A 21,718-nucleotide genomic window follows, 5' to 3' on the forward strand; every position below is an offset into this window, starting at 1 on the left:
ATTTTGCAAGCACCAAAACCCACCACCAAGAAGGAAATGATGTCCTTCCTGGGTACGACTAATTTTTGTCGGAGTTGGATTCCAAACTATGCCTTGGAATCTGCACCGTTGACTAACCTGATTTATAAAAAGCCTGTGGCAGCACAGGATTTGTTACAATGGACACCAGAAGCAGAATCTGTTTTCTGCAAACTGAAACAGTTAATAGCGTCCTCATTAGTTTTGGGATTGCCAAACTATCATAAACGTTTTTTCCAAACTGTAGATTGTAAGCAAGGTTATATGACATCAGTGTTAACAGCAGCATGGGAACAAGCAACGCCCTATTGCTTATTATTCATCACAACTGGACCCAGTGGCACGGTCTTTACCTCACTGTGTACAAGCAGTAGTTGCAGCTGCAATGGCAGTGCAGGCTACGGCCTCAGTAGTGTTGTTCCACCCTCTCACATTGAGAGTGGCTCATACAGTCGCAATTATTTTACTGCAAGAGAAGGTAGCATATCTTTCCCCTGCTAGGCATCTTTCCTGTATGACAATACTGTTGAGCCAACCTCATATGACAATTGAACGATGTATGACTTTGAACCCTTCTACCTTGCTCCCAACCCCTGCAGATGGCACACCACACAGCTGCCTGCAGGTGATTGAGCAAAAGACACTGCCTAGAAAAGATCTTACGGCTGTTCCCTTGGATGATGCCGAGGTGACATATTATGTGGATGGCTCGTGCAAAAGGGGTCCTGTAGGACAGAAACTAGTAGGATATGCAGTAATTTCTGACACAGACATTATAGAAGCGAAATCTTTACCACATAATTTATCTGCACAGGCAGCAGAATCGATTGCCCTGACACGGGCATGTACCTTAGCAAAGGGTAAATGTGTGAACATTTTTACTGACAGCCAGTATGCTTTTTCTATTGTACATGTTTTTGCGCAACAGTGGAAAAATCGAGGAATGATAACATCTACTGGCAAACCAATCAATCATGCACAGTTTATTTTAGATCTTTGAGAATCTATTCAGTTACCTCAGAAAGTAGCTATTTGTAAATGCATAGCTCATACCAAGCAACAGGATAGGATTTCAAAAGGTAATGCGAGAGCTGATACAGCTGCAAAGCAGGCAGCTTCAGAAGTATTTCTTTTAAATGAGGAATTACAACCCTCTGAGATTTTAGACTTAGAAATGTTAAAGACAATACAGACACTTACTATGCAAACTGAAAAACAAAGATGGGTAAAACGAGGAGCAATTCTCGAAAAGGGGCTGTACATCTCTAAAGAAAGAAAACCAATATTGCCGTCTAATTTGTTTAGATATGCAGCTTTGTTGAGCCATGGGCAGTGCCATGTCTCTACAGGAGGGATGGTAAAGCTGGTGAACCAGATGTTCATGACGTATGGATTCACAAATTACTCTAAAAAATTTTGTTCTTTATGCCACATCTGTAATAAACATCATGCACAAGGGGTGTTAAAGCCCAAGCAAGGGAGTTTCCCTACACCACCATATCTGTTTCATACTATCTGTATGGATTTCATAGAGTTGAATAAATGTGAAAATAAGAAGTATTGTCTTGTCATTGTAGATATGTTTTCCAGATGGGTGGATGCCTTTCCGACTAAAAATCCAGATGCTACGACTGTGGCCAATGTTCTTGTTAAAGAAATCATCCCTAGATTCCGCATTCCGGAAAGGATCTACAGTGACAACGGCACGCCCTTCATAAATCAGACCATACAGCAGTTAAGTAAACATTTTTGCATTTCCCTAAAGAATCATTGTTCGTATCACCCTCAATCAGCAGGGCTAGTAAAGCGACATAATGGGATTTTAAAGAGTAAGCTAAGAAAATTAGTAGCAGAAACACAGAGAAACTGGGTGTACTGTCTGCCCCTGGCACTGTTGAGCATGAGAACTGTTCCGAATGCAAAAGGGCTGACTCCTTTTGAAAAGCTCTTTGGAAGGGCTTACTATATACCTCAGTGGAAATCTCTCATGCCCGCAGACCAGGAAGTTGACAGTACATTAGCAGAGTATATCCGTAATTTGTTAAATTCTAAACATTTGTTGCAGTTAAATTCTGTTTCAGATAAAGAACGAACCAGACTGTCAGAAGTGGCAGTGACCCTGAAGCATGGATCTGGCTGAAGATAGTTAAGAGAAAGAACTGGGCATCTCCGAAGTGGGAAGGTCCATATCAAGTGCTTTTGTCAACACCCACTGCAGTCAAAATTGCGGAGCGTGCCTCCTGGATCCACCTGATGCACTGCAAATTAGTTAAAAACTTTGAACTGGACAAAAATCTTGTTACATGCCAAGAGCAAAAATGATAGAGTCCAGAAGGAACAGGAATGCAGAACAACCCTTTCCTCAGAAGTATTGCATAATCATCCTGTTAACTGTACTAATGACAATAATCTTTTTGTTGTGGCCTTTTATTTTCCCAGCCACACAGACTGAACTGAATAAACGTGAAGCGTTACTCATAAACTGGCATCCGAACTTTAACACTTACGAGGCAATTAAATATGTGTATGCTGAGACTTTCAATGTTTCGAATTGCTGGATTTGTACAGCTTTGCCGACAGCATACGGGGGGTTATTAATGACTACAGTTCCCCTAGGGGTCAATGAGACCTGGGAGAACTTGATTTATGATACCTCAACCATTACAGCACAAGATAAAATAGCATTGTACTTGTCTGTTCCACAAAAGGGAACTGTGTGTTTTTATAAAAATGATACTGTTCAAGTGGGTTGGAGCAATTGCAATGTAACTGTTCCTTATAGATGTTACACTAAAAGTAACAAAGTAGATCTTTATTGTAATACAAACTATGATTCATTTCTTGGATTGATGCACAAAACATTTGATGAAGTAAAACATAATTCTGTTCTTTATAAACAGCTGTCTACAATTTATAGAAAAATGTTTCATGCAGGGCGAGTGTATATTCATAGCAAGGTTACTACTAAAGTAAAGGACTGTTATTTTGTGTGTGGTAGAAAGGCATACAAATGGTTACCTGAGAATTGGTCCGGCAGTTGTTTTTTGGGTTACCTGGTTCCAGCCATATGACACACTGCAGCTTTGTCTCATAGGAAAATTCGAAATGTCCGAGAAGTCGTCAAGAAACCTGTAAATCCAGTGGGACAAATCGATGCACATTGGAAAGACCATCACTCTCTAGGCAAAGGACTGACACACATGGACTTGAGTGATAGCGTTATATCGTGGGCAGGCATATTACCAGCATATGGAGCAGTGAAATCGATCTGGGAGCTGAGAAAACTGTCAAAACTTCTCAAAGTAATGAGCAATGCAACTTTTTCTGCTCTCGAATTGGTGACTGATGAACTGAATGCTATGAGAACTGTAGTGCTCCAAAACTGCATGGCTCTCGACTTCACCCTAGCAGTGAGAGGTGGTACGTGCGCTTTAATCCAAGAAGAATGCTGTTCATATATTCCTGACCATTAACACGAGATAGACAATCATCTTGAGGTAATTCAGCAAGTGTCGGCCATGACCAAACCAGGCCCAAACCCACTGATGGACTTTTTCCAGAAATGGTTTGGAGGGTGGGGTACCATCCTAATGAACATCCTGATTGCCATTTGTGTAGGAATGCTCCTACTGGGAGTATGTGTTTGTTGTGGTATCCCCTGCATGAAAAGACTGGTTAAAGACCTAATAGACATTTCAGTTTCTGAAACCTTATATCAAAGTACTGAGTTTGAAGAACTGTTAAAAGACTAAAAATGCTTTCATAAGTTTGAACTGAATGACTCTCTTAACTGCAAATCCTGAGTGGAAGAGGTTAGGAGAAGAAAACAAACTGTTTATGCTATTTTGAAAGTAGAATAAAAGTATTAATTGGGGGAAATGTTACAAAAATATGTATTAATGTGTGTATTAGCAATATGCTTAGTACATTTAGTGCTTGAAAAGGGTTACCACATTTATTCTATTTCATACTGCATAAATCTGAACAAACTGCAGTTGCTTTCTGACCTTGTATTGTTAGCTAAAATCTTGTTTGTGCCTTGGAAATTTACTCAGAAGCAGGTGATTTCTGCTTGCATTAGGAAAATAATGAATAGAACAATACTACTTGTATGAAACTTAGACAAGAAGTTCCGCTGTGCCATGAGAAAATACACAGCTGTAGAAGTTATAGATAATTAGTACAAAGCCTGCTTGAAAATATGAACTGCAATCAGCATTTGCTTGTATCTGTATTAGAAGAGTACCTTGAAATGTAACACTATACAATAGACGCTTGTAAACGGATTAATAGCCACCAAGGCCAGGTTGTTTTTCTGAAAAGTTTCTCACAAATCTAGTCATGTCAGCAGAAAATCTGAAGTAACATCTGCTGTAGAACAATGCTAAAAGTTGTGTTTGATTACGTCAGCTTAGAAGGCCATGTCTTGTAAAACAGTATAAGAATGAACATACTTCCTGTTAGTAGTTAGACAAATCCTTGTATTTGCATGTTTTTGTCTCCTTGCTGCAAGTAAATTAAAGTGCCTTAACTGAACCTTACATGCATTGGTCTTCGAAGTTTTTTCCTTTGACAGTTATTGTCAATAATGATACTAGTAATTTTGTAGCGGGGTCAGGGGAAATTCATTTATGGTAAAGGTGAATGTGGCAGACCTATGAGTTGGAGAGAATAACAGCATTTTAGTTTTTTTGGGATTTATTAACAACCTACGTTCAGACATCCAATTTCTATGGTATTAAAGGTGGACTGGGTAGCGCCCCTCAGGTCTGTGGGAGAAGTAGCTGAGCAAATCAGGGTGTAGTCATCAACGTATTGGATACAGCTGATGTTTGGTATGACTGTATACAAGTCATTAATAAAGATGGAAAATGGTAGGGGCCCTAATATGGAGCCTTGTGGTACTCCAAGGGTGTTTGGTAATAGATTAGAGAGCATTGTTCTGCCATAGGACAGCCTTTTGTCTTCCATTAAGGTAGGATGTAAACCAAAGAAGGGCTTTAGTATCAAGGTGGAAAGTTTGCAAGGCTTGAACCAGAAGTTGGTGGCCAACCATGTCAAATGCCTTTTTAAAGATCCAAGAATAGGGCAGAGGATATGTGATTATTATTACGGTTATTATTTATGGTATTGGTAAAAGCCATTACCATTGAGGTTGTGCTATGGTATGGACGAAAACCATGCTGGATGTCCACTATGAGGTGATTTTGGATTAGGTGGTGCATAAATTGTTTTTGTATACATTTTTCCATAATCTTTGCAAGTGGAGAAAGTATAGCTATAGGTCTATAATTGGAGAATTCCGTAGAGGAACCTCCTTTATGTAGTGGGATTACGTAGGATGTTTTTCAACTAGTGGGAATTTTAGTTTCTGCTAGGGTATGATTGATTAGTATTGATATTGGATAGGCAGTAGCATCAGTTGATTTTTGAAGGCCACAAAAAGGCTTGCCCGGCAACACAGGAACCAATAATCAGGTACTATATATGATGAAACACGTATAAAATGACATTTTAGCCATGCTCTGAGTTCCCACATTTAAATACTCAGGTACTATATTTGGCGAAACAGGTATAAAATAGCATTTTAGCCATGCTCTGAATTCCCACATGTAAATAATCAGGTACTATATATGGTGAAACAGGTATAAAATGACATTTTAGCCATGCTTGAGTTCCCACATTTAAATAATCAGGTACTATATATGGTGAAACAGGTGTTAAAAGCATTTTAGCCATGCTGTAAGCTCCCACATTTAAATAATTAGGTATATAGTGAAACAGGTATAAAATAACATTTTAGCCATGCTCTGAGTTCCCACATTTAAATAATCAGGTACTATATATGGTGAAACATGTATAAAATGACATTTTAGCCATGCTCTGAGTTCCCACATTTAAATAGTCAGGTACTATATATGGTGAAACAAGTGTTAAAAGCATTTTAGCCGTGCTGTAAGCTCCCACATTTAAATAATTAGGTTTATAGTGAAACATGTGTAGAATAACATTTTAGCCATGCTCTGAGTTCCCACGTTTAAATAATTAGGTATATAGTTTAACAGGTATAAAATAACATTTTAGCCATGCTCTGAGTTCCCACATTTAAACAATTAGGTATATAGTGAAACAGGTATAAAATAACATTTTAGCCATGCTCTGAGTTCCCACATTTAAATAATTAGGTATATAGTGAAACAGGTATAAAATAACATTTTAGCCATGCTTTGAGTTCCCACATTTAAATAATTTATTTATTTATTTTACATTTGTTGACCGGGATAGTCCAGCTGGAGCCATGTCCATTTTTAGTAGAGGCCCGGGGAGATATGCTCTGAGTTAACAGATACAATAATACAAGTAAAACAAGAGTACGTAACTAGTATTACCAAAGAATACATAGGCAGACATGAGATACACCTGGTTATAGTCAGCAGAAAATTAACAATAAATAGTTAGTTGGGTTATTCACGTTCATGTTGAGAGTTACCCGGGCTTGTTGCATTGGCAAAGCCAGTTAAATGCCATATGTTGTTTGAGTTTAGTTTTAAATTGTCCTAGGGAGGAGAGCAAAGTAATATCACCGGGAAGTAAGTTCCAGGCTCTGCCTGCAGCGTTAGCAAAGAGGGCATCTCCAGCTGTGTTGTTGATTTTGATTGTCTGAATTAGAAGTTTGTTCGAGGATCGAAGCAGTCTTGGATTGTTGTGGGGGGTGATAATATTTTGAAGGGCTAGTGTGTTATCTGGGTAATAGAGGATTTTGTTAGCCATGATCAGCAGGTTATATTTGATGAGACTGGAAAGTTCTAGCCACCCAAGCTGTTTTAGGTTGATGCAGTGGAGTGTTTTAAAAGGCATTCCAGTAGCAAACTTGGCATTATGATTCTAACAGGTTGACAGTCTATTTAGTACTGATTTGTTTAGATTGGAGAGAAGGGGAAGGCATATAAAAGTGTTGAGAGTAGATGAGAGCGAGCTATAGCTATCTTAGCTGGAGGGGTTAGGAAAGCTTTTATTCTATACAGTGACCCAAGTTTTTTATTGATGTTCTTGATTGTTTGATTTACATGTAGGTCAAACTTTAGGTTATTGTCAATAATGATACTAATAATTTTGTAGAGGGGTCAGGGGAAATTATTGTCCCATCTTTTGCATTTATGATAAAAGTGAAGGTGGCAGACCTATGAGTTGGAAAGTATAACATCATTTTAGTTTTTTTGGGATTTAGTAACAACCTACGTTCAGAGAGTCAATTTTCTATGGTATTAAAGGTGGACTGGTTAGCGACCCTCAGGTCTGTGGGAGAAGTAGTTGAGCAAATCAGGGTGTAGTCATCAATGTATTGGATACAGCTGACATTTGGTATGACTGTATACAAGTCATTAATAAAGATGGAAAACAGTAGGGGCCCTAATATGGAGTCTTGTGGTACGTCAAGGGTGTGTAGTAATAGATTAGAGAGCATTGTTTTGCCATGGGACAGCCTGTTGTCTTCATTTAAGGTAGGATGTAAACCAAAGAAGGGCTTTAGTATCAAGGTGGAAAGTTTGCAAGGTGTGAACCAGAAGTTGGTGGTCAACCGTGTCAAATGCCTTTTTAAAGATCCAAGAATAGGACAAAGGATATGTGATTATTGTTATGGTTATTGTTTATGGTATTGGTAAAAGCCATTAACGCTGAGGTTGTGCTATGGTTTGGACAAAAACCATACTGAGTATCCGCTATGAGGTGATTTTGGATTAGGTGGTGCAAAAACTGTATTTGTATACATTTTTCCATAATCTTCGCAAGTGGAGAAAGTATAGCTATAGGTCTATAATTGGAGAATTCCGTAGAGGAGCCTCCTTTAAGTAGTGGGATTATGTAGGATGTTTTCCAAATAGTGGGAATTTTAGCTTCTGCTATGATACGAATGATTAGTATTGATATTGGATATGCAATGGCAACAGCTGATTCTTTAAGGTACTCAGCAAGGAGTTGGTCGACTTAGAGTATGGTAGGTTTTAATTTTTTGATCAAGTTACGGATAAGTGTTGTGGACACTGGTTAATAATCAGGTACTACATATGGTTAAACAGGTGTAAAAATCATTTTAGCCATGCTGTAAACTCCCACATTTAAATAATTAGGTATACAGTGAAACAGGTGTAGAATAACATTTTAGCTGTGCTCTGAGCTCCCACATTTAAATAATTAGTTATATAGTGAAACATGTATAAATAACATGATAGCCATGCTCTGAGCTCCCACATTTAAACAATTAGGTATATAGTGAAACAGGTGTAAAATAACATGTTAGCCATGTTCTGAGCACCCACATTTAAATAATTAGGTATATAGTGAAACAGGTATAAAATAACATTTTAGCCATGCTATAAGCTCCCACATTTAAATAATTAGGTATATAGTGAAACAGGTAGAAAATAACATTTTAGCCATGCTCTGAGCTCCGACATTTAAATAATTAGATATCTAGTGAAAGAGGTGTAAAATAACATTTTAACCATGATTTGAGCTGCCACTTTTACATAATTAGGTATATAGTGAAACAGGTGTAAATGACATTTTAGTCATGCTCTGAGTTCCCATATTTAAATAATTAGGTATATAGTGAAACAGGTGTAAATAACATTTTAGACATGCTCTAAGTTCCCACATTTAAATAATTAGGTATATAGTGAAACAGATATAAAATAACATTTTAGCCATGCTCTGCGCTCCCACATTTAAACAATTAGGTATATAGTGAAACAGGTAGACAATAACAGTGTAGCCATGCTCTGAGCTCCCACATTTAAATAATTAGATATCTAGTGAAACAGGTGTAACTAACATTTTAGCCATGCTCTGAGTTCCCATATTTAATTAATTGGGTATATAGTGAAAGAGCTATAAAATAGCATTTTAGTCATGCTCTGAGTTCCCACATTTAAATAGTTAGGTATATAGAGAAACAGGTATAAAATAACATTTTAGCCATGCTCTGCACTCCCACGTTTAAACAATTAGGTATATAGTGAAACAGGTATAAAATAAAGTGGTAGCCCTGCTCTGAGCTCCCACATTTAAACAATTAGGTGTATATAGTGAAACAGGTGTAAAATAACATTTTAGCCATGCTAATGAGATGGTGAGAAAGGTGAAAGTTTTTTGTCACTGAGAATTTGTAGGTAGAGATGCTCAGAAATAATATAAGAATAATTCGGGGTGAGGGGTATCCTGGACTTTTGCAACTTACACTAAAGTCTCTAATATATGAAGAGATGAGTGTGTGGTAAAAGTATATTACAACTGATATGTAACTTTTTTGTCTTATAAATAATGTAAAATTTTATGTTGAAACCAAGTGACTGTTCTAGCAAGCAAAGAGAGACTGGTGGTAATAGATAACTTTATACTTAAGACAGAAACATATGGAAAAGCAGTCTTACACTTTGCACAATAAGTTATAAACAGAAGAAGAAATATGTTTGTCAATATTTACAATATCTACAATGGTTGTTGCTTGTTGGTGTTATGGTATGGTATTCATGATATGTATTGCTTTATGCTGACTGGATTGGTTATGTTTTTTTTTTGGGGGGGGGGTGCTTGGCTTTTCCCATCTGGGGATTTGGACTTTTGTAACTTGAGAATCTCAGTCTTTAACAACATTTAAATAATTAGGTATATGGTGAAACAGGTGTAAAACAACATTTTAGCCATGCTCTCAGTTCCCACATTTACATAATCAGGTACTATATATGGTGAAAAAGGTGTAAAAAGAATTTTAGCCATGCTGTAAGCTCCAACATTTAAATAATTAGGTATATAGTGAAACAGGTGTAAAATAACATTTTAGCCATGCTCTGAGTTCCCACATTTAAATAATTAGGTATATAGTGAAACAGTTGTACAATAACATTTTAGCCATGCTCTGAGCTCCAACATTTAAATAATTAGGTATATAGTGAAACAGGTGTAAATAATATTTTAGCCATGCTCTGAGTTCCCATATTTAAATTATTAGGTACTATATATGGTGAAACAGGTGTAAAATAACATTTTAGCCATGCTGTAAGCTCCCACATTTAAATAATTAGGTATATAGTGAAACAGGTGCAAATAACATTTTAGCTATGCTCTGAGTTCCCACATTTAAATAATTAGGAACTATATATATGGTGAAACAGGTGTACAATAACATTTTAGCCATTCTCTGAGCTCCCACATTTAAATAATTATGTATATAGTGAAACAGGTGTACAATAACATTTTAGCCATGCTCTGAGCTCCCACATTTAAATAATTATGTATATAGTGAAACAGGTGTAAATAACATTTTAGCCATGCTCTGATTTCCCACATTTAAATTATTTATTTATTTATTTTACATTTGTTGACTGGGATAGTCCAACTGGAGCCATGTCCATTTTCAGTGGAGGCCTGGGGAGATAAGCTCTGAGTTAACAGATACAATAATACAAGTAAAACAAGAGTACATAACTAGTATTACCAAAGAATGCATAGGCAGACATGAAATACACCTGGTTACAGTCAGGAGAAAATTAACAATAAATAGTTGGGTTATTCACATTCATGTTGAGAGTTACCCGGGCTTGTTGCAGTTGCAAAGCCAGTTAATTGCCATATGTTGTTTGAGTTTAGTTTTAAATTGTCCTAGGGAGAAGAGCAAAGTAATATCACCTGGAAGTAAGTTCCAGGCTCTGCCTGCAGCGTTAGCAAAGAGGGCATCTCCAGCTGCGTTGTTGATTTTGATTGTCTGAATTAGAAGTTTGTTCGAGGATTGAAGCAGTCTTGGATTGTTGTGGGGGCTGATAATATTTTGAAGGGCTGTTATGTTATCTGGGTAACAGAGGATTTTGTTAGCCATGATCAGCAGGTTATATTGGATAAGAGTGGGAAGTTCTAGCCACCCAAGCTGTTTTAGGGTGATGCAGTGGCGTGTTTTAAAATGCATTCCAGTGGCAATCCTGGCAATATGATTGTAACAGGTTAAGTTTATTTAATACAGATTTGTTTAGATTGGAGAGAAGGGGGGGAGGCGTATAAAAGTGTTGAGAGTCGATGGGAGCGAGCTATAGCCATCTCAGCTGGAGGGGTTAGGAAGGCTTTTATTCTAAACAGTGACCCAAGTTTTTTATTGATGTTCTTGATTGTTTGATTTACATGTAGGTCAAACTTTAGGTTATTGTCAGTAATGATACTAGTAATTTTGCAGAGGGGTCAAGGGAAATTATTGTCCCATCGTTTGCATTTATGGTAAAGGTGAAGGCGGCAGACCTATGAGTTGGAGAGAATAACAGCATTTTAGTTTTTTTGGGATTTAGTAACAACCTACGTTCAGAGAGCCAATTTTCTATGGTATTAAAGGTGACTGGGTAGCGACCCTCAGGTCTGTGGGAGAAGTAGCTGAGCAAATCAGTGTGGAGTCATCAGCGTATTGGATACAGCTGATGTTTGGTATGACTGTGTACAAGTCATTAATAAAGATGGAAACAGTAGCTGCCCTAATATGGAGCCTTGTGGTACTCCAAGGGTGTTTGGTAATAGATTAGAGAGCATTGATCTGCCATAGGCCAGCCTGTTGTCTTCCATTAAGGTAGGATGTAAACCAAAGAAGGGCTTAAGTATCAAGGTGGAAAGTTTGCAAGGTGTGAACCAGATGTTGGTGGTCAACCATGTCAAATGCCTTGGAAAGATCCAAGAATAGGGCAGAGGATATGTGATTATTGTTATGGTTATTGTTTATGGTATTGGTAAAAGCCATTAATGCTGAGGTTGTGCAATGGTATGGATGAAAACCATGCTGGGTATCCGCCATGAGGTGATTTTGGATTAGGTGTTGCATAAATTGTTTTTGTATACATTTTTCCATAATCTTTGCAAGTGGAGAAATTATAGCTATAGGTCTATAATTGGAGAATTCTGTAGAGGAACCTCCTTTATGTAGTGGGATTACATAGGATGTTTTCCAAATGGTGGGAATTTTAGCTTCTACTGTGGTACGATTGATTAGTATCGATATTGGATAGGCAATGGCATCAGCTGATTTTTTAAGGTACTCAGCGGGGAGTTGGTCAGCTGAGAGTGTGGTAGGTTTTAATTTTTTGATCAAGCTACGGATAAGTTATGTGGACACTGGTTAATAATCAGGTACTATATATGGTGAAACAGGTGTAAAAAGCATTTTAGCCGTGCTGTAAGCCCCCACATTTAAATAATTAGGTATATAGTGAAACAGGTATAAAATAACATTTTAGCCATGTTCTGAGCTCCCACATTTAAATAATTAGGTATATAGTGAAACAGGTATAAAATAACATTTTAGCCATGCTTTGAGTTCCCACATTTAAATAATTTATTTATTTATTCATTTATTTTACATTTGTTGACTGGGATAGTCCAACTGGAGCCATGTCCATTTTCAGAAGAGGCCCGCGGAGATATGCTCTGAGTTAACAGATACAATAATACAAGTAAAACAAGAGTACATAACTAGTATTACCAAATAATGCATAGGGAGACATGAGATACACCTGGTTATAGTCCGTAGAAAATTAACAATAAATAGTTAGTTGGGTTATTCACGTCCATGTTGAGAGTTACTTGGGCTTGTTGCAGTGGCAAAGCCAGTTAAATGCCATATGTTGTTTGAGTTTAGTTTTAAATTGTCCTAGGGAGGAGAGCAAAGTAATATCACCTGGAAGTAAGTTCCTGGCTCTGCCTGCAGCGTTAGCAAAGAGGGCATCTCCAGCTGCGTTGTTGATTTTGATTGTCTGAATTAGAAGTTTGTTCAAGGATCGAAGCAGTCTTGGATTGTTGTGGGGGGGTGATAATATTTTGAAGGGCTGGTATGTTATCTGGGTCATAGAGGATTTTGTTAGCCATAATCAGCAGGTTATATTTGATGAGACTGGGAAGTTCTAGCCACCCAAGCTGTTTTAGGTTGATGCAGTGGCGTGTTTTAAACTGCATTCCAGTGGCAAACCTGGCAATATGATTGTAACAGGTTGACAGTCTATTTAGTACAGATTTGTTTAGATTGGAGATAAGGGGAAGGCATATAAAAGTGTTGAGAGTAGATGAGAGCGAGCTATAGCTATCTTAGCTGGAGGGGTTAGGAAGGCTTTTATTCTATACAGTGACCCAAGTTTTTTATTGATGTTCGTGATTGTTTGATTTACATGTAGCTCAAACTTTAGGTTTTTGTCAGTAATGACACTAGTCATTTTGTAGAGGGGTCAGGGGAACTTATTGTCCCATCTTTTGTATTTATGGTAAAGGTGAAGGCAGCAGACCTATGAGTTGGAGAGAATAACAGCATTTTAGTTTTTTTGGGATTTAGTAACAACCTATATTCAGAGAGCCAATTTTCTATGGTATTAAAGGTGACTGGGTAGCCACCCTCAGGTCTGTGGGAGAAGTAGCTGAGCAAATCAGTGTGGAGTCATCAGCGTATTGGATACAGCTGATGTTTGGTATGACTGTGTACAAGTCATTAATAAAGACGGAAGCAGTAGGGGCCCTAATATGGAGCCTTGTGGTACTCCAAGGGTGTTTGGTAATAGATTAGAGAGCACTGATCTGCCATAGGACAGCCTGTTGTCTTCCATTAAGGTAGGACATAAACTAAAGAAGGGCTTAAGTATCAAGATGGAAAGTTTGCAAGGTGTGAACCAGAAGTTGGTGGTCAACCATGTCAAATGACTTGGAAAGATCCAAGAATAGAGCAGAGGATATGTGATTATTGCTACGGTTATTGTTTATGGTATTGGTAAAAGCCATTAATGCTGAGGTTGTGCTATGGTGTGGACGAAAACCATCCTGGGTATCCGCCATGAGGTGATTTTGCATTAGGTGGTGCATAAATTGTTTTTGTATACATTTTTCCATAATCTTTGCAAGTGGAGAAAGTATAGCTACAGGTCTATAATTGGAGAATTCCTTAGAGGAACCTCCTTTATGTAGTGGGATTACATAAGATGTTTTCCAAATGGTGGGAATTTTAGCTTCTGCTATGGTACGATTGATTTGTATCGATATTGGATAGGCAATGGCATCAGCTGATTTTTGAAGGTACTCAGCGAGGAGTTGGTCAGCTGAGAGTGTGGTAGGTTTTAATTTTTTGATCAAGTTATCGATAAGTTATGTGGACACTGGTTAATAAATAGGTACTATATATGTTGAAACAGGTGTAAAAAACATTTTAGCCATGCTGTAAACTCCCACATTTAAATAATTAGGTATATAGTGAAACAGGTATAAAATAACATTTTAGCCATGCTCTGAGCTCCCACATTTAAACAATTAGGTATATAGTGAAACAGGTTTAAAATAACATTTCAGCCATGCTCTGAGTTCCCACATTTAAATAATTAGGTGCTATATATGGTAAAACAGGTGTAAAATAACATTTTAGCTGTGCTGTAAGCTCCCACATTTAAATAATTAGGTATCTAGTGAAACAGGTATAAATAATATTTTAGCCATGCTCTGAGTTCCCACATTTAAATAATTAGGTATATAGTGAAACAGGTATAAATAACATTTTAGCCATGCTCTCAGTTCCCACATTTAAAAATTAGGTATATAGTGAAACAGGTGTAAAATTACATTTTAACCATGCTATGAGCTCCCACATTTAAATAATTATGTATATATTGAAACAGGTATAAAATAACATTTTAGCCATGCTCTGAGCTCGTACATTTAAATAATTATGTATATAGTGAAACAGGTGTAAATAACATTTTAGCCGTGCTCCAAGTTCCCACATTTAAATAATCAGGTACTATATATGGTGAAAGAGGTGTAAAAAGCATTTTAGCCATGCTGTAAGCTCCCACATTTAAATAATTAGGTATATAGTGAAACAGGTGTAAAATAACATTTTAGCCATGCTCTGAGCTCCCACATTTAAAGAATTAGGTATATAGTGAAACAGGTGTAAAATAACATTTTAACCATGCTATGAGCTCCCTGAAAGAGGTGTAAAATAACATTTTAGCCATGCTCTGAGTTCCCTCCCTTGCTGTTAGTAAATGTTCTACATTTTCCCAGTTTCTTCCACATTTTGAGAGGTAGTATAGTGCTTCATATTTTGAAGATGTAAAGTTGACTATGGCTGCATTTTCTGTTTTACTTGTTGGTGCAATGGATGTTATTGTAATGCCAAATCATATTCAACTGTCTGCAAGTGAAGATGCCTCAGCTGTAGAGTTTAAGCTTATGTAGTTTTAATTATCTTAGTCATTAAAACTGCAAATTCCTAAAGTGTTCTGCTGAGACCTGTTCATAGATGTTTATAATAACATTTGAAAAATCTTAACTGCATCATTTGAAATTCTGCACATCCAAAAAGTAAATCAATGAATGGGTTATTGTAACCAGATATTCCCTTTTGAATTACTATTTTTGCAGAATGTCCCCGATTTTGCTTCAAAAGTTTCTCCTCTCACTCAATATTTTTGATTTTTCTGGTTAATTACACCATACTTGAAGTGCAATGTGTTGGGTTGGTGGGAACATGTTTTATTGAAGTATATTTTTATAAATCTGTGTTTTTCTATAAATGATGCCTAGATGACATGTTTTTATATGGACTTCCAGTAGGGACAACTTTAGTTTCTTCTCTGATGAACTTAACAAGAGCATACCTCTAAACCTCATAGTGCAAGAAATCTGGACAAAGCCGAAAATAATGGGGAGACAATGGCCCAAAAACAGGGATAGATTTGAAATATTGCTCTTATACCTAGAAAGTTGCTAGATTAACAGGATTAGTGTTAGCATGCATTTCCTGAAAGATATTAAGTCACCTTTGGAGTAGAAGGCTCTGGTTTATTTTCCCATGCCAGGTAGATGGATTGCTGACACTGTAGTGCAGTATAGGGGTGCTACACCCCTAAGTGTGTCATCTTTGGATGAGACATTAAACTTTGGTCCCATTAGCTTGAGTTGGTAGTACCTGGCATAGGTGTAAGAGATCCCACAGCACCTATTGAAAAGACTAGCTGATGTTCCCTGATGCCTGGCCAGATTTCCCCTGTTTGAATCAATACCACTTTGGGTCTACCCTGAAGAAAAGCACATAGCCTAGTAGGACTAACCATATTAACAAAGAATAAATAAAATTATTACAAATTGTCAGTAATGTCAGTCATTGGTGATTTTTACTCCTGCCCCCATTATTTTTGGCTTTGTCCAGAACTCTTGACCAAATAAGTTGAGAGGTATGATGATGAACAAAAGTATTCAGATTTAAATTGTTTCTGTTGGTATTATTTCAGTAAACCAAAAATGGAATACCAGGTGGTTCATGTTTCTGCATTTGCTTGGTACAGTTTTTGTCTTTCAGTGCCATTTTCCTTGGTGGGGTGGAAAACTAATATGCTTATTTGTAGTCTCAGTAGCTCAGCTGGTATTACACGCTCCTTTTTTACAGAAGACTGTGGGTTCTATTCACACACCAGGTACTTAGATTGATTTTTGAGATACTGACACTGCACTACAGCATACAGAGGTACTAAACTCCTGGATGTGCTGCACCTAGAATGAGATGTTTAACTGACGACCCATTTGCCTGAGTTGGTAGTAACTCAGGTGGATGTGAAAGATTGCATGGCACTTAACAAAAATAGTAGGAGAAGTATCCCAGTGTCCTGGCAAAATTTCCCCTGGTTAGGAGACTTACGCGGTGGTGCAACGGTAGCGTTGTTGCCTCACAGCAAGAGGTTTTCTCATTTGATTCTTGGCTTGGGTTGGGAGTTCCTTCTGTGTGGAGTCTGCATGTCCTCCCCGCAATTGAGTGGGCATTCGAAAGACAATCGATAAATGGGCGTGCCTTCATTGAAGGTTGGGCGTCGGGCTGGCAACTCAACACCATAAAAAAAAAACCTGCTAATCACTAGTGGACCGGAGTTCTGGTGTGGCGACCCCTAACCGGGAAAAGCCGAAAGACAAACAACAACAAGTGTGAATACCACCACACAAGTCTCCCCTGAAAAGATACCATTGGCTTAGTGGGACTAACCCGCCCAATAAAAACTATGAATGAATAAATAATGTATCGTTATTTCTGTGTAAATTATTACTAAACTCAAGAATACCCCAGTTTGGTCTTTTCCCAGAAGCAATAATTCTATAAATACAGTAATTGTTATTGTATGTTATTTCTCTAGTCAATAATTATTCAATTTATGTTAAATTCTGTCTGTTTTCTTTGAGTTCAAATTTTATGTTCATGTAAGAAATATTTAAAAATCATGTAAATAAGTTCATGGATAGATGCTTTTATTGTGCAGTTATAAATGTACATCATGTATAACTTAAATCTGGATCTTTTCTCCCAGGCCTCCACTGAAAATGGGTTTTGCCCAGCTAGACAAATCAATAATAAAATAATCTTCGAGGCTGGCATCATACATCCTTTTGTCCCATACTGTAGATAATGACTATATGTATGCATGGTTGCCTCTCATTAAATGCAAAACATACACACCTGGCTACATGCAATTTATGTGTGTTCTTTTCCATGTAGCATCAGTTTTAGATTCATGTTTCTGTTCATAATTTATTGTAACATAGGGATGGAAACAGAAAATAATGTGATATTGCAGTACATAACTGACTGTATTGTTAAATCTGAGCTACTACTGCATAAGTCATATGTCCTCTGTATGATTTAATATTTGTCTTGTTTTGTGTCTCCTAACAGGTCACTATAAGATTATGTGGAACAAGGGGATGTTGATCAAATGAGTGCATCGACTGGATGAGCAATGTCAGGAGAGAGGTATGTGTTGTATGTGATGTAACCGGTGCATACCAGCAGTAGAGATCTAATTTTTGCCATTATCAGTCACAGTATCCTTAAGTGTAACCAGATGCCAATGGATATGTTTGTTTCACTTGAAAATCATAACAGGCATCATGAAATGATCAGCAAGCCAAACTGTTATAACCCTGTTTGTACTGTCGACCCTGTGTTCATTTATGCGTTAATGACACAAACTAACTGATGGTCATTTGTTATATAGTGATCCCTGGAGAAACAGTGTGTTTGCATTGTGTACTTGCTGTTATAGGATCATAGGATTATGGGAAGTTACTAGGCTAATGGCCCTAAGGCCTTTACAAGCTATCCAAGTTCTGCCTTAATTTCCATGTGTATGTGTATATGTGTATGTGGCGTATACGTCTTCTGGCTGGATACCTGTTAATATATGCAGAATCCTTACTTTTCAGTGCTGTTGTTGATTTTTAGGCATAAACATTATTAGCAGGAGAGCTTATATTTATAATAGACGTACACTGCTGGTGTTCTCCAGAGTGGTTATCTCTTACTTGTTCATGTGTAATATAGGATATTACCATCTAATTTTTGAAAGATAGAGGAAAAAGGTATATCAATGTGGTATGGTTTGTGTTTTTTTATAGCAAGTAGGTCCGAATAGTGGTTGACTATCTCATTTCTAAATATATGTATTGTGGTAGCATTGTTTCCTTTATAGTAGTATAAGCAGTGGTGTGTTTTCCATATGCTGTAAGCATTATATGATAAACTTTGTGTTTTTTTCTTTCCAGATAGTGCATGTTATGTTATTTAGATGTATGACACATAATTTGTATCCAGTTCTGTGCTTCATCACATATAATCATGTAATGCATATATTTTATGCATATATTTAGTTAATTGTGTATACTACCATACCTCTCAGCTGCTGCTGCTCAGATTTTTGCAGAATGTCCAGATTTTTGCCTTAAATGTTTGGTCCATTCCTCATAAAAACTTGTGGTTTTGTGGCACATCACTGAGCACTGAAGTTACTAAATAATGACAGGCATTTGAATTTCCTTTTGAAACTGCATGTTAATGCAAAACCTGTTATTCAATCAACTTTCCAAGTTTATAAAAGCAATATTTAAAACCTGTTCTTATTTTGGGGCCATCGTCTTCCCATTATTTTTGGCTCTGTCCAGATTTCTTGAGCTAAAAGTTTGAAAGGTATGTATGTTACCAACTAGAAAATGTCACACCACTACATTTTACTGAAAAGTGGAAACATGGTATGGAAGTGGGAGTTGCATTAACCACAATGCAATGATACATGCATTTGCATATCAATTGATGTTCTACCATGCTGATAGCAGAAGTGGAAATGAGTTACTTACAATTCGGTCACTTAGCTGGTTACGTATAGATAACAGATTTCCCATTCACATTATCATTTGCTAATGTTCCATTTACACTGCAGCATATGTAATACATTGACTCTTTCAAGTGACTGTATATTATTTACTGTACGATGCAGTTAGGTTATGTATAATGTGTAGCTCACTAATAATACCTTAATATTCTGTATGTGTCATATCAGCGTCATGGCTATGAGTGTCTTACTTGTTACCACAGAATCAAGACGTGTTATATTTGTATAATGTTGATGTGTTAAGTAGATGCATTACCCAAGTTCATAGCGAATATTATTATTAAATTATTAAATTATTATTATTAGTAGTAGTAGCATGGCTCCATCTGTTTGCATGTCTGTGTCAGCACGGTCATGCTTGACTGTATCTTTGTGCAATGTCCCTTGATTCCTGCCTGTGTCCATAATGATGTCATCATGATAAAGCATGTGCAAATGACAAACATGCACTACTGATGGAGTATGGCATGCCTGCTCCTTTTCTCGCAGTGTTCTACATGCTCTATGCACACATTTCTTTTTCTTGATATACTAGAATAACAAGCTTTGCACCTGAGATGGGCGAATAATTCTCTTATATATTTTTTTGTTGTTGTTGTGCTTCCATTCTGTCTCTTTGTAGACTATTATGCTCATCCCTTTGTTCACTGTCATGCACATATTTTTGTGAGATTCTGACACACTTCCAAAGACTTGTGCACAATGCATTTGGGTTACACTGCACCTGCATCTTGAATATGTATTGGACATGCTTACATTTATCACCACAGCACAGTGTTGATTACCAGCATGATGCATTCACACAGTAAAAAAGTACCACAGTTATATTTACTGCACTATGGCTATTGTCTGCTAATTGTGCTGTGCATGTGTGCAACTCCACATTGTGGTGGACAACATATTCTGGCACCCGGATTTTCTAATTTCCATTCAAATACATGTTACATGATATACTTGCATCTGCTTTGTGAGTGTGTTGCATGTTTTAAGAGGTTAGCATGACAGTACATATGAATTATGTGTTCCTGCCCATTCTCATGTAATTGTACCTATGTTACAGATAAGGTTTGTGTTGTACAATAGTGCATTTAGTGTATACTTTGCACATGCTTATCCCTTACATTCTGCCATATGAGCATATGGCACACATAAATAACCTTTTCTGCCTCATGCAGGATGCATCATTAAGCTGCTTGTGCACAGCACTTTCACCTTTTGCTTTTATATGAACACATAGATTTGTCATGCTTTTCTTCAGACATCACTGTAATGCATATTTAGTGTAAGGATGTTCCACGATGGTTGTGCATTAAATGTGGGGTCTTTGTGTGACCTCTGTCATTCCCACATATACATTTTGCTCATATGATACACATATGCATGGCATATGGCTATGGTTTTATGATGTTTGAGACTACATTTGTCTGACAGTTACATTAGTGGCCTGTGACAGTACTGTGTTGCAGGGCCAATTTACCTATCCAAATATAGGTGATACTTATGTGCAATACACAGGCATAATGTTGGCACATATAAAGCTTCTGCATGTGTGATGTGTTTCTGCTGTACAGTCACATGAACTCATTTGGCCTTAATGCAGGTAGTCCTGATTTTGTGGTGGTATATATAAGTTATGCTGTTCTTCATGCTATGCTACAGTGCTGTGGTCAATGTGTGCCCACATAACCATGAACTTAATCCACAGGAACATACCATAACATATGCTATTGCTGATCATGTAATTGTAGCATACCAGGAATGGGCAAGCTGTACATACTTCACACATGACAGTTATTGTCCAGACAAACCTGCCCTCCATCACTATTGTAGCAGCTTTGTGACATTTCCTGTGCCTACACTGTGAAGTGTCTCTACACCTGCAGTGCATTTATTCTGATCACTTGCCAGTAACACAGCTGTTTCTCCTGGAAAATGCAAGACTGGTGCTTTACATTGCAGAACAATACTTGCTGCATTAATGCATGGTTGAAGGTTCTCTCTTGACCTCTACTTCTGTGTTCCTATGCTTGTTTGTGTGGATGTCATTGCCTGCATATCACTGACTTGTGAGTGTGTAAAGTGATGGCACACAAGCATATGGGTACAGATATATATGCGTGTGTGCTTCATTGCCTTTTTTCTTCATGTATTGATCCCTGCCATATGCGTATAGGTGACAATTTCACAACGATGCTGCTGTGTGCATTGATACATTACTTTATGTAATTTTGCATGATAACCCATGCTTGGGCTGCATCCCTACCCTGTATTTTATCTTTCATGACCCCCTCCTGTGCAGTCTGTATGTGTATTGTCTGTGTCCCATATCCTGCCCTCTTTGAATGGCATTTACTTTTGTCTGTTCTGTGGTGTGCTTTTTGTTATATGTTTCTTACCGACCTTTTTCTTCTCTTCCATTTCCAAAGATTTTATCAATCCTTTACTTCTCCCAAAAGAATAAATAAGTAAATAAATAAATAAGAGCACTA

Source organism: Protopterus annectens, chromosome 10.part0 (assembly GCF_019279795.1).
Source record: "Protopterus annectens isolate FY-2018-M chromosome 10.part0, PAN1.0, whole genome shotgun sequence".
Taxonomy (NCBI): Eukaryota; Metazoa; Chordata; order Ceratodontiformes; family Protopteridae; genus Protopterus; species Protopterus annectens.